General features: G+C 42.6%; 1 pseudogene; it reads right to left on the reverse strand.

The window, feature by feature from the left end:
- Positions 1–531: 531 nt before the first annotated feature.
- On the reverse strand, positions 532–5,755 carry LOC132042862 (uncharacterized; annotated as a pseudogene).
- Between the last annotated feature and the right edge of the window lie 4,678 nt (positions 5,756–10,433).

Here is a 10,433-nt window from a genome sequence, read left to right on the forward strand (position 1 = left end):
TCCTCTGTCTGATGACTCAGTAGACCTTATCTGTCAATGTCATCTTGCAACGATGCCCTTAAAAATTGTCCCAGTTTCTGGCATAGGAGGACATTGAACTTTCAACATAATGAGACCGAGCCTTATACAGGCTGCCTACGTATCCCACCAAGGGAATCAGGTCAAGTGTAGTTCAAGACATACAAGGCAAAATAAAACTAAAATTTTCTAACAATGTGACCGAAGCCTATGCAGGCCGCCTATGTATCCCACCACGGGAATCAGGTCAGGCGTAGTTCATTTTACTAGGCAAAATAAAATTGAAATTTTCTAACAATGTGACCGAAGCCTATGCAGGCCGCCTACGTATCCCACCACGGGAATCAGGTCAGGCGTAGTTCATTACATACAAGCAAATGGAAATCTTAAAATATTCCTATCTTAAAGAGTCCAAACCCGATATGGGTTTCCTACATGTCCCGCCGAGGGAATGTAGTTTCATTACATAGAAAGACATTACAAAACATTACATATAAAATAAATGAAAAGCTCCTAGACATAGTATCTCTTGACGGCATCTGCATTGATAGCTTTCGGCCACACTTCGCCATCCATTTCTGCTAGAATTAGTGCTCCTCCAGTCAGTACTCGATGAACCATGTAAGGCCCTTGCCAGTTAGGTGTAAATTTTCCCTTGGCTTCATTTTGGTGTGGGAATATACACTTCAACACCAATTGCCCCGGTTTGAATTGCCGCGGTCTTACCTTCTTGTTGAAAGCTCGGGCCATTCGGTTCTGATAAAGCTGTCCATGACAAATTGCGTTCATCCTCTTTTCATCAATTAGCATCAGTTGCTCATATCGGTTCTTTATCCATTTTGCATCACTCAACTCAAGCTCTTCTTGATAATCCTCAAGGATGGTATTTCTACCTCTGCGCAGTAACATACCTCCTGCTCCATAGACCAAAAGATAAGGCGTTGCCCCAGTTGAAGTCCTAGCAGTGGTGCGATAACCGAGAAGGGCCAATGGCAGTTTTTCATGCCAATGTCGGTAATTATCAATCATCTTCCGTAATATTCTCTTGATGTTTTTATTGGTCGCTTCAATTGCTCCATTCATCCGAGGACGATGGGGTGGAATTGCGGTGAGTAATCTTAAATGTTTCGCATATCTCCCGCATCAGGCCACTATTAAGATTAGCTCCATTATCTGTTATAATTGACTCGGGGATTCCGAATCGACAAATGATGTTATTGCGGACAAAGTCTACCACTACCTTCTTCGTCACTGACTTGTACGAAGATGCTTCTACCCATTTTGTGAAGTAGTCGATGGCTACCAAAATGAACCTATGTCCATTTGACGCGGCCGGCTCGATAGGACCAATAAAATCTATGCCCCAGGCTGCAAATGGCCAAGGAGAACTCGTCACATTTAATTCATTTGGTGGGACGCGAATCAAATCACCATGAATCTGACATTAATGACACTTTTGCACAAAACGAATGCAGTCTGTTTCCATAGTCATCCAGAAATAGCCAGCTCGTAGAATTTTCTTAGCCAGAGTGAAACCATTCATATGAGGTCCGCATGTACCGCCATGTATTTCTTCGATCAACTTGACCGCTTCTTTGGCATCAACACACCTTAGCAATCCTAAATCTGGAGTCCTCCTATAAAGGATTTCTCCATTTAGGAAAAAGTGATTTGCTAATCTTCGAAGTGTTCTCTTCGAACACCGGTTATGCCTTCGGATAGTCTTCTCGCCTTGAGATACTTCTTAATGTCATAGTACCAAGGTTCTCCATCAGGTTCTTCATCTACATGGAAACAATAGGCTTGCTGATCTTGCACATTCACCTTGATAGGATCTATGTAATTCTTGTCTGGATGCTGAATCATAGAGGACAAGGTTGCCAAAGCATCAGCAAACTCATTTTGAGCCCTTGGGACATGTTTGAATTCCACCTTGATAAATCTCTTACACAAATCTTTCACACAATGCAGGTACGGAAGTATCTTCACATTCTTAGTGGTCCATTCGCCTTGTACTTGATGAACCAATAAGTCAGAGTCACCTATAACCAATAATTCTTGTATGCTTATATCAACTGCCATTCTGAGTCCCAGAATACAAGTCTCATATTCCGTCATATTGTTGGTGCACGGAAACCTGAGCTTTGCTGAAATTGGATAATGCTGGCCTGACTCTGAAACTAAAACAGCTCCAATGCCAACTCCTTTGGAGTTTGCAGCCCCATCAAAGAACATTATCCACCCTGGATATTCTTCAGAGATATCTTCTCCAACAAACAACACCTCTTCATCGGGGAAATAAGAACAACACCTCTTCATCGGGGAAATAAGTCTTAAGAGGCATGTATTCTTCATCTACGGGATGTTCAGCAAGATGATCCGCTATTGTCTGCCCTTTGATAGCCTTTTGGGTAACATATACAATATCGAACTCACTTAGCAAAATTTGCCATTTGGCTAACTTCCCAGTAGGCATGGGCTTCTGAAAGATATACTTGAGTGGATCCATCCTTGAGATGAGATAAGTAGTATATGCAGACAGGTAATGTCTTAACTTTTGTGCAACCCAAGTCAAAGCACAACAAGTGCGTTCCAACAAAGTATACCGGGCCTCATAAGGCGTGAACTTCTTGCTCAAATAGTATATTGCTTGCTCCTTCTTTCCTGTTTCATCATGTTGTCCCAACACGCATCCAAATGCATTCGCTGACATAGACAAATATAATAACAAAGGTCTTCCGGACACGGAGGCACCAAAACAAAGGATTAGACAAATACTCCTTGATTTTATCAAAAGCTCGTTGGCAATCTTCCATCCATTTGGTAGCAGCATCTTTCTTCAATAGCTTGATTATTGGCTCACTTATTACTGTCGATTGTGCTATGAACCGACTAATATAGTTGAGTCGACCGAAGAAACTCATCACGTCCTTTCGACTCTTTGGGGCAGGCAACTCTTGAATAGCCTTTATCTTTGAAGGATCCAATTCTATGCCTCTCCTGCTCACAATAAAACCTAACAGCTTCCCAACAGGAACACCAAATGCACACTTTGCGGGATTTAATTTCAAATTGTATCGCCTCAACCTGTCAAAGAACTTCTTCAAATCCGTCAAGTGATCTGAACTCTTTCGTGACTTGATGATGATATCATCCACATAGACTTCAATCTCCTTGTGGATCATGTCATGAAAAATGGTAGTCATGGCTCTCATATAGGTGGCACCTGCATTCTTGAGTCCAAAAGGCATTACTCGATAATAGTATACTCCCCAAGGTGTGACGAATGTCATTTTCTCAAAGATCTTCTTCATCCATCGAATTTGGTGATATCCCGCGAAGCAATCAACGAATGATCGTACTCATGCTTCGCACAGTTATCAATAAGTATGTGAATATTTGGGAGGGGGAAGTCATCTTTCGGGCTGGCCTTGTTGAGATCCGATAATCCACGCATACCCTAACTTTGCCATCCTTCTTTGGTACAGGCACGATATTGGCTAGCCAAGTGGGATACCTTGCAGCTCGAATGACCTTTGCATCAAATTGCTTGGAGACTTCTTCCTTGACTTTTAAACTCAAATTCGGTTTAATATTTCTTTTCTTTTGTTTCACCGGAGGACAAGATGGATCAATAGGCAACTTATGTGAAACGATGTCCGTGCTTAGACCCGACATATCATCGTAAGACCAAGCGAACACGTCTATATATTGTCTCAAAAGGTTGATCAATTCTTCCCTTTGTGACGGAGTTAAATGGACACTAATTCTTGTTTCCCTCACCGTTTCTGAATCTCCCAAATTTATGGTCTCTGTTTCATCCAAATTTGGTTTTGGCTTATTCTCAAAATGTTCAAAATCTTTAGTTAACTCTTCAGGTTGCATGTCCTCTTCATATTCTTCAGAATCTTGTTCGGCATTTAGGATTGGTTCGCTTGTTTCATTACGTGTCATATTCATAGTATCAGCAGATTTACTAGTTTGATTGCTGAAAAAGAAAAGAGAAATTAATTAAATGAAGAAGAAATTAAAATAGAAAATTATAGTTTGGATTTGGCATTTAAGCTTTCAAAAGGTGGAGGCAAAACACAACAAAAGCATAAACACGATTCAGGCCTCAAATTTGAATCGCGTTGTTTCATCAAATACTAATACAAATCATCTACCAAGACTCTTGGAGAACCGAGGGCGGGGTACAAGTCCAATTGTTTAAAGCATCTCCAGGCTCAGCATCCCAGATAGTTGGAGTTTCAGGGCAATCATCCAGAATCACATTGCATTCAACTTCTTCCTCGGTAATGAATAGATTCTTGAGACCTTCCACGAGGTTGTCTTCAGCAGCTTCCTCTGATACTTGAGTGACAGACGCCTCGAAAAATGACTGATTCCGGAGAGGGACAGGTTTTGGCAAGGGAATATCACCTTTCCTTTTGAGACTAGCCAGTGAAATTTCTTCAAAAGTGGGCTCGTATCCAAGACCAAAAGTATCCTTCTGGCCGGGTAATTGAATTGGTTCTACTATTCCATCCAAGTTCACTCCAAGACCTCGACCAGGCTTAAAACCATTCTTCAACATTTCCCAAGCCACCATCATAAGCACACGTGGCAACTTTACCCTTTCAGCTTGAGTAGTACACATGGTTTCCTTAATATGGAAAACAGATCCATCTAGCCTTTCTACACTTTCAATAACAGGAATTGAATTTTCGGGATAAATCGAATTGTTGCCCTCTCCATGGATCACAATTTCTTGATGATTCCAGACAAATTTCAAATTTTGGTGCAAGGTAGAAGGGACTGCACCGGCCATATGGATCCATGGTCTTCCTATCAGTAAGTTGTAGCTAGCGGATATATCCATCACTTGGAATTCGACCGTAAACTCCACGGGTCCAATCTCCAATACCAAGTCAATTTCCCCTACGACACCCCTTTGAGCTCCATCAAAACCTTTGACCCTCACGTGACTATCACGAAGTTTCCCGATATCAATTCCTAAAGCTCGGAGAGTAATGATAGGACATATGTTAACAGCTGAACCCCCATCAATCAATACTTTAGAAATGAATTTATCTCTGCATTTGACTGTGATATTCAATGCCTTGTTGTGCCCCAAACCTTCAGGTGGCAACTCATCGTCATGAAAAGAGACTTTGTGGGCTTCGAGGACTTCCCCAACCATGGCTGAAAATTTCTCGCTAAAGGTCTCAACTGGAACATAAGCTTCATTCAGTACCTTCACTAAAGCGCTCCTATGGGTTTCAGAATTCATCAACAATGACAATAAAGAAATTTGGGCTGGTGTTTTCTTTAGTTGTTCTACAACAGAATATTCCTTAGTTGGCATCTTCCTCCAGAATTCTTCTACTTCAGCCTCGGTCACAGCCTTCTTTTGGTTGTTTTCTTTACTCGGTGCTCCTCGTGCTACCTCTTCGGGGGCATAACACCGCCCAGATCTTGTCATCCCGGCAGCAACAGTTTCTACAACCAATTTTGCCTTTCCTTTGTTCCTTTCATCAGCCGAGTAATTCCAAGGAACTGCTTTGGTGTTGAAAGAAGGTGCCTGAGCAACTAAGGCTGTGATCTTAGGCTTGGGAGTGAGTACTTCCACTTCAATTGGTGCCCTCACTTGAACTGTAATTACGGGAGCGATAAAGGTTGATGATTCAACCTTTTCCTCTTTTTTGACTGGTACAATAGTCCCTTCCAGGTTACAGTCTTCATCAATGGCGATCATGTTCACATTTGCATCACCATGATTGGGTAGAGGGTTGTCGTTTATATTTGGGGGAGCCCTTTGAGCCGGATGATTCCTTCTTTGATCAACGCCTCAATTTTATCTTTGAGAGTAAGGCAATTTTCAGTATCATGTCCGGCAACTCCTGAGTGATACGCACAATGTTTAGTCCCATCATACCATCCAGGAAGGGGGTTAGGAACTCTTCCTTGAATCGGTTGGAGTATCCCTGCGGTTCTCAATCTTTCATATAATTGGGCTAAGGGTTCGGCTAATGGTGTATAAGTTTTAGTGGGTTTTCTTTCAAAGTTTGGGCGAGGTCTGGGTGTATTTTGTGGACGGTTTTGTGGTTGGTATTGGGGTTGAGGCGGGTAGGTTGGTTGGTATCGTGATGGGCTTTGATAGGCGGGTGCTCGAGGTGGACAATATGTTGGCTGGGTGTGGTAAACAGGGTAGGGAGCGGGTGGAGGTTGGTAATAAGGCTGAGGGGTTTGGGCGTATTGGCTGTAATATGCGGGCTGGGATGAAGGGTATTGGTAGGTTAACATCTGGTTTGGTCTACGTTCCTGGATGGTCATGACCGCGGACACTCCGTCCTTCTTCTTCTTAATTGCTCCCCCAATTGAATCTGATTGAATTGCCTTACTTGTTGCTTGCAAGGCTGCCAAATTTGTGATTCTTCCGTCTTGATACCTTCTTCTATGAAATCTCCCATCCCGATAACTTTAAAACTTTTGCCCGATGACACTTATCAACCTTTCATAGTATGTTGCATCTTTTAGAGATTGTACAAAAAGCGTCGTCATCTCACTTTCCGCCAGCGGGGGCTGGACCTTTGCGGCTTCTGCTCTCCACCACATAGCATACTCTCTGAAAGTTTCTGTTGACTTCCTTTCCAACTTCATCAAATAGAATCTGTCTGGGACAGTCTCAGTGTTAAACCTGAACCTATCCATGAATTCTTGCGCCATCTCTCCCCAACTACGCCATTTCTGCGGATCTTGGCATGTGTACCAATCAAGTGCTTCTCCCGTCAAGCTCCTTATAAACAGCTTCATCCTAATGGCTTGATCTTTCCCTACTCCCACAAGCTTGTCACAGTACGATCTCAAATGAGCCCGAGGATTTCCTTTTCCATCAAACATATCAAATTTTGGCACCTTATATCCAGCAGGCAACTCAATGTCGGGATGAATACACAGATCCTCGTATTCAAGTCCTTCACATCCCTTGTGGGTTTGGATGCTTCTGAATGCTTCCTTCAGACTACGAATCTCTTTTGCAACGTTCTCTTCCGCTCTTGCCCTAGCTTCCCTTTCCATCTCCTCATAAGGATCGGCCTCTGGTTGCTGCACGGCTTGTAATGGGGTAGTGAAGGGTTGAGCTTCCGCTACATATACCGGTGGCACATACTGCGTGTTATGGTTAGCGGCGTGTGCCAAAGGTATGTGTTGGGTTGCTTGGTAGCTTTGGGTAAGTGGGGTAGTCAGGTTGAGTGGGATAGTTTGGATAACTGAAGGCTGAGGAACATATGGAGTGGTGAAGGGTAACGGATTGGCTTGTTGAAAGTTAACTTGTTGTGGGTTGGCTTGTTGCGGGTTATTTTGTTGCGGGATGGCTTGGTTAGTTGTTTGTGGGGTGGCTTGTTGTGGATTAGATTGTTGAGAGACGGTTTGTTGTAGATTAGTTTGTTGTGGGATGGGGGGCGAATTAGTAGCGTTTGGATTGATTGTGTGAAGTGGAGGGTTTGAGGGAAATGGTTGAGGGGCAGGCGAGTCAACAGGCGAAAAGGATGGTGGGATTGCCGCACTTGTTCTCTGTTCATGAGGAGGAGTGTTGAGGGTAATGGATAGGTTGGTGAGATTTCGCAGTCGCTCAATTTCACTTTGCATGACGGCCATTTGTTGCATTAATTGGGCGATGAGTTCATCAGCATTCCTTCCCTCCGAAGCCTCAGGTTCGTCTCTCGGAACGGTGATAAGTCCCAAGCCATTCTGTTTAGATGCCCCTGAATCATTCATGTTGTCGGATGCTCGTGCTTTTGATCTTGTGAAGTATGGGTGATCCGCCAGTTCGCAGTCAACACGAATCAACCTTTGGGGAAATAATCAAAATAAAAGAAAACCTTCAAAAATGAAGAAAACTACGTTAGTATAGTGCGAGTAATTGCTATTTTGATAAAATACTGTTAACATAAACAATTAATGTTGAAAGAAACATATATCGCATAGCAAACAAATCACATAGCAAAAAGAAAAATCATAGCGCGACCTATTATGCATGGGACCTCTTTTGTGCCAGAGGGGCCTAACGCCAAATATTCGAGATTATGATAGAGTGATCCAAGCCATTAAATCGAGACACTTGAGTTTGGGGAAATAAAAGGCCAAGTTTCATTGAAATATCAAAAGCGAATACATTGATGAGACAATAAATTAAAATACATCAAAAGTGGCATAATGTAAAAACAATCCTAAGACTTGGCCTAGATCTTTGCACTTGATCACGCCGGCGGTGGAAATGAAGATGACGCCCCGTCATTGCTAGGACCTGCTCCCGCATTCCCCAAATACTGCATTATATTCGCCATTTGAGCCCACATCTCGGGAGTGACAACCATGGTCCCCAAGCGAGCATGTCTTATCCAAATTGTCTTCCCGATATCCTCGAAGCCTGGCTCACCTGCTGGGCTAGGATCTATGTTACCATTGTCTTCTTGAAGCCACGCATGATATTCTGGGATACCTCCTGCCGGTCCAACCCCAATACTTATTGGATTAATATTATCCATTCCTCGAGAATCTGACCAGCCCTGGGAACTCTGAAGTCTGGCCCAAAAAGAATTTCAGAACCACTCATGTTAGCTTGAAGAGGGATTACTTGATCTAGACCGAACTGCCGGAGTACGCGTGCTGGAGCGTATGGCTGGAGGCCTTTCAACCCAATAAGCTCAATATAGTAAAGCCTCCTACCTCTTATGTAGGCCGTGGTACGTGATAGCAAAGGGTATTTCCATTGGATTTGATCGCCAGTTCGGGAAGCCAAGAACTCATACCAGTCATTAGTGCCAACTGGAGATACAAACGGTTTTGTTCTTTCATAAAAACTACTAATTTTGTTTGAATCACTGAAGCATATGTCTGCCATGTTTGGACGTTGGTAAAAATGTTCCATCGCCCACATTTGTAGGAGAAGATTGCAACCCTCAAAGAAATTTGTTTCACCTCTTTTACACTTCCCCAGGGCTCGAAGTATTTCTGCCAAAATCATGGGAACCAAGGTGAGTTGCGCACCGTCAACCCCTTCAAAAAGTGCTCGAGCCACGGCACATATGCAAGTACTGATTTTCCCGTATTCACGTGGGAATACCAAAGTCCCAAGCAAGGCAACGGCAAATACAATGGGACGTCTAACTTGCCAATGAGCGGGAGTGCATAAGAATTCCTTCTTGAACAGCTTGTAACCATCCGGACGACCGTACCTCTCATACAAGTAATCCAAAGAAACCCAGTTATTCTCGAAGCATCTGAGTTCTTTAGTGTTCTTCAACCCCAAATAGCGGAGAAATTTCTTCCCTGATTGACTGTGTGGGATAATCTGACCTCTCCCTTGGTATTTTAAATCAGTGAAGTAACTGATTTCTTCCAATGTGGGCGTGAGTTCGAAGTCCTTAAATCTGAAGACGACTCGATTTGGATCCCAAAATTGGAGTAACGCTCTAATCACATGTTTGTCGGGAGTGATCTGGAACAGCGAATTGAGGAATTTCAATCTCCTCGTAACAGCCAGTCTACTACCAAGGTCCAAATCTTCCCACCATACCCTCAGCTTGCTTGGAACACCACTGACCATCTTAATCTTGGGAATCTGGGGAACGAAGTCCATCCTACAAAAAAAAAAAAAAAAAAAAAAATGATTCCCAAACTCGACATGTCATGGTTAGGCTTGGATCCTTCTATCATTATCACGTTACACATAATATGCTTTTGGTCGTTGGGTTATGAAACCCGTCGACAATTTGGTGGGCATCTTAATTGTGGAGTCGATACCAAGGACCGACCCACCTAAGGTTTATGCATGCATGACTTAAATGGAATTGGTGGCATAGCTCTATCCTAAGTTTTCTAAGATTTGGCTTACTAGACACAAGGTTCCCGAGCGGACTACTCGAGTGAGAAGGCTACGCGGTCACCGGAGATTCGGACACCCCGCGCATATGCCAACTCTCCTAAATTTTGGGATTTTGAAAGAAATTTGCGGGTGCGCAAAACACACCTCGCGTGCACGTGTGATAGTGTGAATTTTCCGTAATTGGAGGAAATATGAGCGGAATGACATTTTTTGAAGAATGCAATAACAGATAATTACAAGAATTCACATAAAGGAAATAGTTACAACAAATAACAAAAATTATCACATAAAAGAAATAACAAAAATTGTCACGTAAAAGAAATGATTAAAGCAAATAAAAAATTTTTTTTTTTTTTCATAAAACACAATAACTCAATTAACCTATGTTTGTTATGGTTAAGAACCTAAATATTCCCACATTATTGGAAAATAGGAGTCATATTCCAAGTTGTTATACCCCATTTAGACCAGGTCAAGCGGAGTACAACATATTGGTGATTCCTAATTATTTAACTTAAGGAGTCGCCACCTAATTATTTTTTAATGG

Source organism: Lycium ferocissimum, unplaced genomic scaffold, assembly GCF_029784015.1.
Source record: "Lycium ferocissimum isolate CSIRO_LF1 unplaced genomic scaffold, AGI_CSIRO_Lferr_CH_V1 ctg1863, whole genome shotgun sequence".
NCBI classification, from domain to species: domain Eukaryota; kingdom Viridiplantae; phylum Streptophyta; class Magnoliopsida; order Solanales; family Solanaceae; genus Lycium; species Lycium ferocissimum.